General features: G+C 49.2%; 1 protein-coding gene across 1 annotated transcript in view; it reads right to left on the bottom strand.

Annotated features, from left to right (window-relative positions):
- LOC148513528 (CMP-N-acetylneuraminate-beta-galactosamide-alpha-2,3-sialyltransferase 4-like) overlaps window positions 1–11,816 on the bottom strand; it is a 261,924-nt gene extending 250,108 nt beyond the window's left edge. Inside the window, exon 1 of the mRNA XM_088481873.1 lies at window positions 11,750–11,816. The gene's annotated coding sequence lies outside the window, so the exon portion shown is untranslated. The remainder of the gene's footprint in view (window positions 1–11,749) is intronic.
- Window positions 11,817–12,045: the final 229 nt, after the last annotated feature.

Here is a 12,045-nt window from a genome sequence, read left to right as displayed (position 1 = left end):
TACGTACCTGTGCTTATGGACCTTACTCTGCACAAATGTAACTTTGGGGCATCCATCCGCAGGGTAAGGTATGATATGTCTACATTCAGAATGTCGCCACAGTCATAGTTTCCACATTGGCCATTTCTCAACATTCATTATGTAGACACTGAAGAAATTTTGACATATCATCCCCGGTGGCCCAGCGGTCACTTACCTGGTCCCTGCAGCAGTGGAGCCGCCTGCTTTGGCTCCCGGGTCCCGGCAGTCATGTGACTGCCCATTCCGGCAGAGTCATCTGATGTAGAAGGGTTCTTGTAAGTACAGTCCCCCTCCCTCTACTGCCTAACCTTACACACTGCCCCCCGTAGCCTAACCCTAACCTCCACCTAGTGCCTAACCCTCCCACCCCGCAGCCTACCCTTTTCTGACAATATCCATAAGTTGCCTGACAACATTTTAACAATGTCGACATCATAACTAACCACATTGTGGTCTTAAGGTGCGTACACACTGGGCGATATTTTGGACGTGGAAAAGATATCATTATCGGTCAGTCGTCCAAAATCTCATTAATTTTTTGCGCAAAAACGATGAACGATAACAACCAGCGATGTGCGCTCCTGCTGGTCGTTTGTCTTTGTCGTTCATCGCCCGTACATGCAGGCCAACCTGATGATATTATCAGGCTTTTTGCATGTTCGGGAATGAGGGAGGGACCCCGGCACTGAATGATATCGTTCATGATATCATTCAGTGTTTGTGCTCAGTGTTGTCATCATCGTCTGCCGGAGACTCACTAGACGATGTCGCTCATGGAGCAAATAGTCTAGTGTGTACGCACCTTTAGAAAATTGTCAAGGTCAACCTAATGACTACATCCCAATCCGCAGATGGGTCAATGCAATGTATCCTTTCACTATAGCAAGGATCAAAATGTCACGTACTGTATGTCAGGAATGTTCTCACTGTAGCTGCCAGGAAGGACTGGAGATAAGTGTCTTGTCTGTCACTTGTGTTACATTTTGTCCAACCAGCCTCTCATTGTAGATAAAACACAATTTCTGGAATCACAGTCTTCCCCTAGAAGCGCAACATTTCTTTTTATGTGGTGGGCACACAAAGGGAAATGAACATCTCCACCCTTATACTTGCTTGCCCCTGAGGTCAGAAGCTTTACCACCATATACAGTGACCATGCTTGGAAGTCTTTCAGGTTGAAATATCTTGTACACATTCTTAATACACTGTTGACACCACACTATCCCTATTCGATAAAGAACCGTGAAAAAAGACTGAGGAATATACCATTTCGTATGTTGTATAAAAATGAGTTTTTGTTATTGTTATAGTATTTTACCCCATCACGACTGGTCCAGGTTTGAATCAATCGTAACGGCACCTTTGTGCCTAGACTCTCAGAAATGTTCACGTATGCGCAATTTTAAAAAAAATCGCTCAACTATGTGAACATCGGCATTATGTGCGGTTTGTGGGCCTGATTCAGCAAGGATCACAAGTGCTAAGACGCACGCAATCAGCTGATTGTTGCGCACTGCGCATGCGCAAACTAGCCACTGCATTCGGGAATGAGATCGCAGTGTGTACACAGACCTATGGCAGAGTGATTGACAGGAAGGGCCGTTTGTGGATGGTGATGAGGGGGTGGCCGGGCGAACGCAGGCGTGCCAGTGTGTTTCAACTGCGTTGCATGGGCGTGCATAAATTAGCCACTGCAATACCATACACAGCCTGAGGCCTCATAGCGTGCGCTGAAGTAAGCAATTCCTGGGTGAGGTCTGACCTGCCCTAACTATGCATAAGGGGCCGATATTACTCAATGTTACTGACTGCTTTGCTATTTTGATAAAGTATATGGATGTGAGTAAGGGGAAGTGGGCGTCCTTATGTCAGGCTGCGATCGCATTGCGAATGCATTGCGTACGTATAAGCAGAGTTGCGATCCTTGCTGAATCAGGCCCTGTGTGCGACATGTCTTCTGATCTGTTGAAAGCAAGAAGGTACAATGTCTACCCTGCCTATGTATGATTGCATCTGAATACATTGACTTGGTCCCACTCCGAGGTGATCAACAAGTAAGAGGTAAATAATGAATTTCTTTCACTTTCCAGTGCAGATTTATCCCCACCATGGCATCATTCCCCAGCCACCCTGTCCTGATTTCTGCCAAGAGTGCTCTGGGTGAGTTATGATAGAGGACTTGTAAGAGTTAAAAAATTGCTTTTGTTGCTTAACCAACTCTAATTGCATACCCACATAATCTCTGTGTGCTGCCCGTCACATTACTTCCTGTGCATGTTATATTAATTATATATTACTGTTATCGTTTCTGATACGAGGAGTTTCTGTGGCGTCTTCAAAGGTTAGAATTATTTGAAAGTCCCCCCCACTGATGCCCAGTCAGAGCAGGATTAAGAAGTCATGGGGCCCTAGGCAAGATGCTAGTTTGGGGCCTCCCCTCCTTCTCCTCCTTCTCTTCCTCCTCCTCCACCTCCTTCTCTTCCTCCTCCTTGATCAGAAATAATGCTTTGCACCCTTTGGTGAATCTGCCTAATGCATGCATCTTCAGTAAGGAATTTCTTAACTGGCAGTGTCTCAAATCCCATTAGCACGTTTGCTGATGGGGGTTTGAGCAGGACCCGTAATGTATCAAGCTTTAGGGCCTGATTCAGACCCACTCGCGAGCGGCTGTCCGCTCGCAAGTGGGTCGATGGTGTGCACTGAGCATGCGCACGACGGAGGGAGCTCCGTCGTGCGCATGCGCGAGACGCGACGAGCAAAGGACTTTCCTTCGCTCGTTGTGTCTGATCAAAGGGGGCGTGCTGTCGATGTTGATTGACAGCACGCCCCCTTTGGTGGGTGTGCCGGGGGCGTGCCTCCCATACGGGGGCGTTCCCAAGGGAACGCCTACCGTCAGAAGCCGGCCCCACTGACATCACTAGTGATGTCAGTGGGAGTGATTTGGGCTCTGATAGAGCCAAAATCACTCCGGGCCTTGCGTTTGAGAAACTCAACCGCAGGCTCCGGCTCGCAGTGGCGATGGTCAAGACCATCGCGACTATCAACCTGCAAGCTCGTATAGGCTGTGGGTGGTGACCCACAGCTATACGAGCGTCCAGGAGGACGCTCCATTTTTATGGAGGATGGCCCTCATTCAGAGCGAGCGCTCTGCTCAGAGCGTCCGGCTCTGAATGAGGGCCTTAGTTTCTCAGCAAAAATCATTAATGTCAGAGATTCTGCCATCCTCATATTCAGGGCCAGATTCAGAGCCGCTCGTAAGCGGCCGCTCGTTCGCTCCGAGCGATGTTCGCACATCTGCGTATGGGTCGTAATGCGCATGCGCCAACCAGTCATTGCGGTCGGAAATCGAGCGCTCGCAAAATAGCGAGTGCCTGCTAATTTGAGTGACAGGATGAGGCGTTTGTGGGTGGTAACAGGGGAAGGTGCTTGAAAACGGGTAGTGGTGATCCGAACGCAGGCGTACCAAACGGTCAAAACGGGCGTTTTAAGGGTGTGCATAATTAACAAAGCAGCGTCATCGACCACGTCACTTGGTTGTTTCTTAGCCTGAACTGTTCGCATGATTGCGGTAGGAAAATCCTACCACAAGCACTGCGAGCAGTTCAGACGCCTTTCGATGTACTCGATTAATCAAATAAATAGCGGAGATGACGTAGGATGCGAGCGGCCTGGGGGCGTCTTTACAAAATAGCGAGCGCATGTTTCGTTCGCTCGCTCAGACATAGAGGCGTCAACAGACCGCAAAGAGCGAGCGCTCAATTTAAATAGCCGGCCCCTTTTTCTGAACGAGCAAGCGCAAATAGCATCCGGCTCTGAATCAGGCCCTCAGTTATGTGGCGTTTCGCACAGTTGTGCCTACAATCCTCCATGTTGCTTCTGATCGCAACCAGCAGGACTCCCATCGACTTCAACAGAAGAGGAGTTGATAGGTAAGTGATGCAGAGAGAGAGAAGAGAGAGGCGGGAAATTGCGCGGACAAGAGGAAAAGTAATTTGTGAGGGACACGGAGGACAAGTGGGTGGTGCAGGTAAATGGTAAAAGATGGTATGATAAGAGGTGTAAGAGTATACAGGAAGACACAAAGTGGAGAAAGAAGACCACAGTGTCCAAATGGGGGGGAGTGGACAAAGGTGCTTATAGAAAATTAGAGGCACACAAGGAGGAGGAAAAGAGACGGACAAAGGGTTAGCGGAGGCACCCATGAGGGAAAGGACTACACATACAAAATTGAAGACAGGCATATGTAAAGGGACCGAGACAGGGGTATGGTAGATGGAGAAATACACATGGGAGAGGTCAGAATGCAGATAGAACAATGCAGGAAGCCAGGTGTTTGCTACACACACACTTTGGTAGGCAGGTTGGTATCAGAGTGGCCTGGTTTGATGTTGAGTCCAGGGTATTCCCTATTTTGGCTAAATATATTTTATATAGAGCAGTATTCTCCTGGTTCTGCGTTGCGGGGGCTGGCGCCTCCAGGTTCCCGCTTCACTACTATCATGCCAGTAAAGCACCCTGAGACCATTCATGTGTGGGGTTGCTTCTCAGCCAAGGGAGTGGGATCACTCACAATTTTGCCTAAGAACACAGCCATGAATAAAGAATGGTACCAAAACATCCTCCAAGAGCAACTTCTCCCAACCATCCAAGAACAGTTTGGTGAGGAACAATGCCTTTTCCAGCATGATGAGCACCTTGCCATAAGGCAAAGTGATAACTAAGTGGCTCAGGGAACAAATCATCATAATTTTGGGTCCATGGCCAGGAAACTCCCCAGACCTTAATCCCATTGAGAACTTGTGGTCCATCCTCAAGAGGCGGGTGGACAAACAATAACCCACAAATTCTGACAAAATCCAAGCATTGATTAGGCAAGAATGGGCGGCCATCAGTCAGTATGTGGCCCTGAAGTTGATTGACAGCATGCCAGGACGAATTGCAGAGGTCTTGAAAAAGAAGGGTCAAAACTGCAAATATTGACTCTGCACAAACTTAATGTAATTGTCAATAAAAGCCTTTGACACTTATGTAATGCTGTAATGTTACCTCAGTATACCATAGAAACATCTGACACTTATGTAATGCTACCTCAGTATACCATAGTAACATCTGCACTTATGTAATGCTACCTCAGTATACCATAGTAACATCTGACACTTATGAAATGCTGTAATGTTACCTCAGTATACCATAGTAACATCTGACACTTATGTAATGCTGTAATGTTACCTCAGTATACCATAGTAACATCTGACACTTATGTAATGCTGTAATGTTACCTCAGTATACCATAGAAACATCTGACACTTATGTAATGCTACCTCAGTATACCATAGTAACATCTGACACTTATGTAATGCTACCTCAGTATACCATAGTAACATCTGACACTTATGAAATGCTGTAATGTTACCTCAGTATACCATAGTAACATCTGACACTTATGTAATGCTGTAATGTTACTTCAGTATACCATAGTAACATATGACACTTATGTAATGCTGTAATGTTACCTCAGTATACCATAGTAACATATGACACTTATGTAATGCTGTAATGTTACCTCAGTATACCATAGTAACATCTGACAAAAAGGCCTAAAAACACTGAAGCAGCAAACTTTGTAAAAACCAATACTTGGGTCATTCTCAACTTTTGGCCATGGCTGTAGATATACACACAAACATACATACATATATTCGAACACAAAAACACATATATACACCACACATGCATGTGTCACACATACATACAGGATGCAGTCAGGATGCCGACAGTCAAAATGCCGTCCGCCGGCTTCCCGACTGTCTAATCCCGGCAAGGGTCTAATTACAGGCGTTGAAATCCCGACGCCTGTCATTTTACCTACGCCGGGAGCCTGACTCCCGGCATACCGATCGAAGGTAATCCGGGCGGAGGACGCGGACAGCCGCTGGGGGGAGGGTTATGTTAGGGGCTCCTGGGGGGGAGGGGACTTAGGGTTAGGCACCCCCCGGGAGGGTTAGGGTCAGGCTAGGGGAAGGGGGGGTTAGGGTTAGGCACCCCCGGGGGAGATTAGGTTTAGGCTGCGGGGAAGGGGGGGTTAGATTTGGCACTTGGTAATTTTTTGGCTTATTCTGGGACCTGCTCACTGTCTTTCTCTGGGTGTAATGTCAAAACTTATAATTAAGCACAATTTATTAAAAAAAAAAAAAACAGAGGAGGGAAAGAGATAAGCATGAGAGGGGGGAGAGAGAGGGAGACAGGCAGGAGATACTGTATACAGAGAGGAAAAGATACGGATGAAAGTTATGATGATTGGTATAGGGGGGCATCCACTACACGATTTTAGCAGGCTATTGAACGATAACGACGTCGTTATCGTTCAATCGTTTATAAATCATGCAGTGTTTGGTCATTAACGATCAACGATGCGCGCTCCCACTGGTCGTTTGATCGTCTCGTCAGTCGACTGAACATGCAGGTCAATTTCACTTGATCTATTAAAGATCGTTTGTAAATCGTTTGCAAATCGTTCAAACTGAAAGATAAAATTTCAAGGGAAAATCGTTTAGAGATTAGACAGGGAGTAGATCGTCTAGTGGATGTGCCCCTTAAGGGCAATTGTCCGTCCGATGTGTCGTCCCGGATGTCACAACTGGACGGGCATTTAAATTTGCCTGCTCTGTTGAACTGTCACCGCCGGGTCCCTGCAGCAAGTGTGTGGGAAATCGGCAGGTCGCCCGTACACACCAGCAGATGCACCGATATATGTGCAGATACATGCACAGCGATATGTCTGTGAATGGCATCATGCACAGATATATCTGGGGGTACACACTTGCGAAAGCGCTCGCGATATATCGGGCATTCGATTGAGACAGAATACAGCAGGGGTAGCCAACCCTGGTCCTCGAGAGCTACCAACAGTGCATGTTTTCCAGGTCTCCTCACAGAATCACAATTTAAATAATTAGCTCCACCTGTGGATTTTTTGTAATGTGTTAGTGAGTGCACCAGCTAGGTGGTCTGGAAAACGTGAACTGTAAAGGCCCCCATACATCAGCAATTGATTGCTGCAATCGTGCAATTTGCAATCGATTGTGTATAAAAAATCTTTCCCTTTTTCAATCGAATGCAAATTGCATGATTGCTGCAATCAATTGTTGATGTATGGGGGCCTTTAAGCTGGCCACACATCTAAAGATTATCTGTTCAACCATCCAACTAGTTGATTGGTTGGAATGAAAATCTGGTAAGGAATGGGAGTAACTGATGATCAGCAATTTGCTCCTAAATGCCAGAAAACAGATGAAAATGGTCGGTCAGACAAGTTTGTTAAAGGTTTGATCTAAACAATTTGTTCAAACAACAGTTTTTGTCCATTTTCCGGCGTTTGGGAGCAAATTGCTGATTGTCATTTACTCCCATACCTTACCAGATTTTCATTCCAACCAATCAACTAGTTGGTTGGTTGGACAGATAATCTTTAGATTTGTGGCCAGCTTTAGGCTTTTTTTATTTGGAGAAAATAAATTGTGGCGGGCGAGCCCAATCAGCAGGGCCGGTGCTAGGCTGTGCTGCGCCCAGCGCCGTCCTGTGTTGCCGCCTCTTCCCTCCTCCGCTCCCTCCCCCCTGAGCTTAAACATATCTCATAGCGCTGGGAGGGAGGTGGTCGTTTCCTGCGCCCTCCAGAAACAGTAGCGCTCCGGGAGACGGACCGGCTTGCCCGTGCCTGGAGCTGCTACTGCCGATCAGCATGTGCTTAGTGGGGAGTGCAGGCTGCATGGAAGGAGGTGAGTGGAGCATGTGCTTAGTGGGGAGTGCAGGCTGCATGGAAGGAGGTGAGTGGAGCATGTGCTTAGTGGGGAGTGCAGGCTGCGTGGAAGGAGGTGAGTGGAGCATGTGCTTAGTGGGGAGTGCAGGCTGAGTGGAAGGAGATGAGTGGAGCATGTGCTTAGTGGGGAGTGCAGGCTGAGTGGAAGGAGATCAGTGGAGCATGTGCTTAGTGGGGAGTGCAGGTTGCATGGAAGGAGGTGAGTGGAGCATGTGCTTAGTGGGGAGTGCAGGTTGCATGGAAGGAGGTGAGTGGAGCATGTGCTTAGTGGGGAGTGCAGGCTGCATGGAAGGAGGTGGGTGGAGCATGTGCTTAGTGGGGAGTGCAGGCTGCATGGAAGGAGGTGAGTGGAGCATGTGCTTAGTGGGGAGTGCAGGCTGAGTGGAAGGAGATGAGTGGAGCATGTGCTTAGTGGGGAGTGCAGGTTGCATGGAAGGAGGTGAGTGGAGCATGTGCTTAGTGGGGAGTGCAGGTTGCATGGAAGGAGGTGAGTGGAGCATGTGCTTAGTGGGGAGTGCAGGCTGCATGGAAGGAGGTGGGTGGAGCATGTGCTTAGTGGGGAGTGCAGGCTGCATGGAAGGAGGTGAGTGGAGCATGTGCTTAGTGGGGAGTGCAGGCTGCATGGAAGGAGGTGAGTGGAGCATGTGCTTAGTGGGGAGTGCAGGCTGCATGGAAGGAGGTGAGTGGAGCATGTGCTTAGTGGGGAGTGCAGGCTGAGTGGAAGGAGATCAGTGGAGCATGTGCTTAGTGGGGAGTGCAGGCTGCATGGAAGGAGGTGAGTGGAGCATGTGCTTAGTGGGGAGTGCAGGCTGCATGAAAGGAGGTGAGTGGAGCATGTGCTTAGTGGGGAGTGCAGGCTGAGTGGAAGGAGATCAGTGGAGCATGTGCTTAGTGGGGAGTGCAGGTTGCGTGGAAGGAGGTGAGTGGAGCATGTGCTTAGTGGGGAGTGCAGGTTGCATGGAAGGAGGTGAGTGGAGCATGTGCTTAGTGGGGAGTGCAGGCTGCATGGAAGGAGGTGAGTGGAGCATGTGCTTAGTGGGGAGTGCAGGCTGAGTGGAAGGAGATCAGTGGAGCATGTGCTTAGTGGGGAGTGCAGGCTGCATGGAAGGAGGTGAGTGGAGCATGTGCTTAGTGGGGAGTGCAGGCTGAGTGGAAGGAGATGAGTGGAGCATGTGCTTAGTGGGGAGTGCAGGTTGCATGGAAGGAGGTGAGTGGAGCATGTGCTTAGTGGGGAGTGCAGGTTGCATGGAAGGAGGTGAGTGGAGCATGTGCTTAGTGGGGAGTGCAGGCTGCTTGGAAGGAGGTGAGTGGAGCATGTGCTTAGTGGGGAGTGCAGGCTGAGTGGAAGGAGATCAGTGGAGCATGTGCTTAGTGGGGAGTGCAGGCTGCGTGGAAGGAGGTGAGTGGAGCATGTGCTTAGTGGGGAGTGCAGGCTGCATGGAAGGAGGTGAGTGGAGCATGTGCTTAGTGGGGAGTGCAGGCTGAGTGGAAGGAGATCAGTGGAGCATGTGCTTAGTGGGGAGTGCAGGTTGCATGGAAGGAGGTGAGTGGAGCATGTGCTTAGTGGGGAGTGCAGGTTGCATGGAAGGAGGTGAGTGGAGCATGTGCTTAGTGGGGAGTGCAGGCTGCATGGAAGGAGGTGGGTGGAGCATGTGCTTAGTGGGGAGTGCAGGCTGCATGGAAGGAGGTGAGTGGAGCATGTGCTTAGTGGGGAGTGCAGGCTGCATGGATGGAGGTGAGTGGAGCATGTGCTTAGTGGGGAGTGCAGGCTGCATGGAAGGAGGTGGGTGGAGCATGTGCTTAGTGGGGAGTGCAGGCTGCATGGAAGGAGGTGAGTGGAGCATGTGCTTAGTGGGGAGTGCAGGCTGCATGGAAGGAGGTGAGTGGAGCATGTGCTTAGTGGGGAGTGCAGGCTGCATGGAAGGAGGTGGGTGGAGCATGTGCTTAGTGGGGAGTGCAGGCTGCATGGAAGGAGGTGGGTGGAGCATGTGCTTAGTGGGGAGTGCAGGCTGCATGGAAGGAGGTGGGTGGAGCATGTGCTTAGTGGGGAGTGCAGGCTGCATGGAAGGAGGTGAGTGGAGCATGTGCTTAGTGGGGAGTGCAGGCTGCATGGAAGGAGGTGAGTGGAGCATGTGCTTAGTGGGGAGTGCAGGCTGCATAGAAGGAGGTGAGTGGAGCATGTGCTTAGTGGGGAGTGCAGGCTGAGTGGAAGGAGATGAGTGGAGCATGTGCTTAGTGGGGAGTGCAGGCTGCATGGAAGGAGGTGAGTGGAGCATGTGCTTAGTGGGGAGTGCAGGCTGCATGGAAGGAGGTGAGTGGAGCATGTGCTTAGTGGGGAGTGCAGGCTGCATGGAAGGAGGTGAGTGGAGCATGTGCTTAGTGGGGAGTGCAGGCTGCATAGAAGGTGAGTGGAGCATGTGCTTAGTGGGGAGTGCAGGCTGAGTGGAAGGAGATGAGTGGAGCATGTGCTTAGTGGGGAGTGCAGGCTGCATGGAAGGAGGTGGGTGGAGCATGTGCTTAGTGGGGAGTGCAGGCTGCATGGAAGGAGGTGGGTGGAGCATGTGCTTAGTGGGGAGTGCAGGCTGCATGGAAGGAGGTGAGTGGAGCATGTGCTTTGTGGGGAGTGCAGGCTGCATAGAAGGAGGTGAGTGGAGCATGTGCTTAGTGGGGAGTGCAGGCTGAGTGGAAGGAGGTGAGTGGAGCATGTGCTCCCAAACAGTTGTTTTTTTCACAACAGTTTGGAGATCGGGCGTGAAAGATCAATTACATTTCCCCCTTACACTTTGTCCTGTATTTTAAAGACAAACACATGTACAGTACATTATAAAGAATAGCTTGCACAGTAAATAGATCAAAAGAAACAAGTAAACCATATAGATAAACCAAGGGCTCTAAATAATGCTGGGTACACATTGAAGAGATATATCTGTAGATGATGGCTGTTCATATACACTGAGTGACCATCATGTGTACACTCGCCGATGGACAGATATATCTGCAGACATATCTGTCACACACATATCGCTGGTACACACTGGCCGACGGGCACCAGTTATATTGGCCGATCAATTGATCGGCCAATATATCGGCCAGTGTGTACCCAGGTTAACTGTTGTACACTTTTTAAATTACTGCTGACACTTGGCAGAACATTTAGTACAGATACCACATTTGTTCTCTTAAGAACCAAGATTAGACCATTGGATAAAACTGTCTTTGTTACATTTATTCACACACATACTTATATTCAAGCTGTAATTGGCAAATTGTGTGTCCATTCACCTGAATCTGTACACTGATGTAGCTTGTTTTACAGAGCTGCGCACAGGAAACATTTCATTTTGTGGAGCAAGATTATTATACTGAAATAAAAGGCATTGCCCTAATACCGGGATGGATACTGGCTATTTTCCCACTCGGTCACTGATCAAGAGTGTCCCCATTTATTACAGTTACTACTCTATACCAATGCAACACCTATACCTCTGTCACGGCCAGGGTATTTCAGCATGGCGCTAGGCGAGTGTTACCTGTGAGGTCATTGTGGCGCGGGCTGTCTGGTGTCTGGCGGGGGGCTTTGGCTGCGCGCGTTGTTGTGCGGGCCTGTTGTCACTCTGCGCTGGTAAGGCCTGGCGGCATCTCCATTCCGTTTGGCATGGGCGCCGCCATCTTGCCTTCTGGCCATGTGATGCGGCTGGCCAATCCTGGTGAGTCACATGTTCCCTCCAGCCAGTAACCAGCATGGCATAGGGTATTTAGGAAGGGTCAGTGCCTTCCTTCTTTGTCAGTGCAACGTGTATCTCAGCCTAGCTGAGAGGGAGTTCTTATCCTGTTCCTGTGAATTCGCTGTCTGCCTGTCAGCTCCTAGCTCCCGCTGGACTACCCCGCTTCCTCCACCACCCTTGCCCATACCTGAGTGCCTGAGCCTGCTGACATCCTGCGCTTCAGTTCACTACCTGCATACCTGGCTTGATTATTTTCAGTTTCACTACCTGCATACCTGGCTTGATTATTTTCAGTTCACTACCTGCATACCTGGCTTGATTATTTTCAGTTTCACTACCTGCACACCTGGACAGCTCTAATTGTTTCTACTTGGACATTAACCCTTTTGCTCCCACCACAGAACTCTTGTGCACATTTATTTATTCCTGGACTTTTATTTACTGCCACATTATATGTCTACTCAAGCACTTATTAAAAATCCT

Source organism: Taudactylus pleione, unplaced genomic scaffold (assembly GCF_031769625.1).
Source record: "Taudactylus pleione unplaced genomic scaffold, aTauple2 ptg000278l, whole genome shotgun sequence".
In the NCBI taxonomy this organism is placed as follows: domain Eukaryota; kingdom Metazoa; phylum Chordata; class Amphibia; order Anura; family Myobatrachidae; genus Taudactylus; species Taudactylus pleione.
This window is presented reverse-complemented; position numbering and strand designations above follow the sequence as displayed.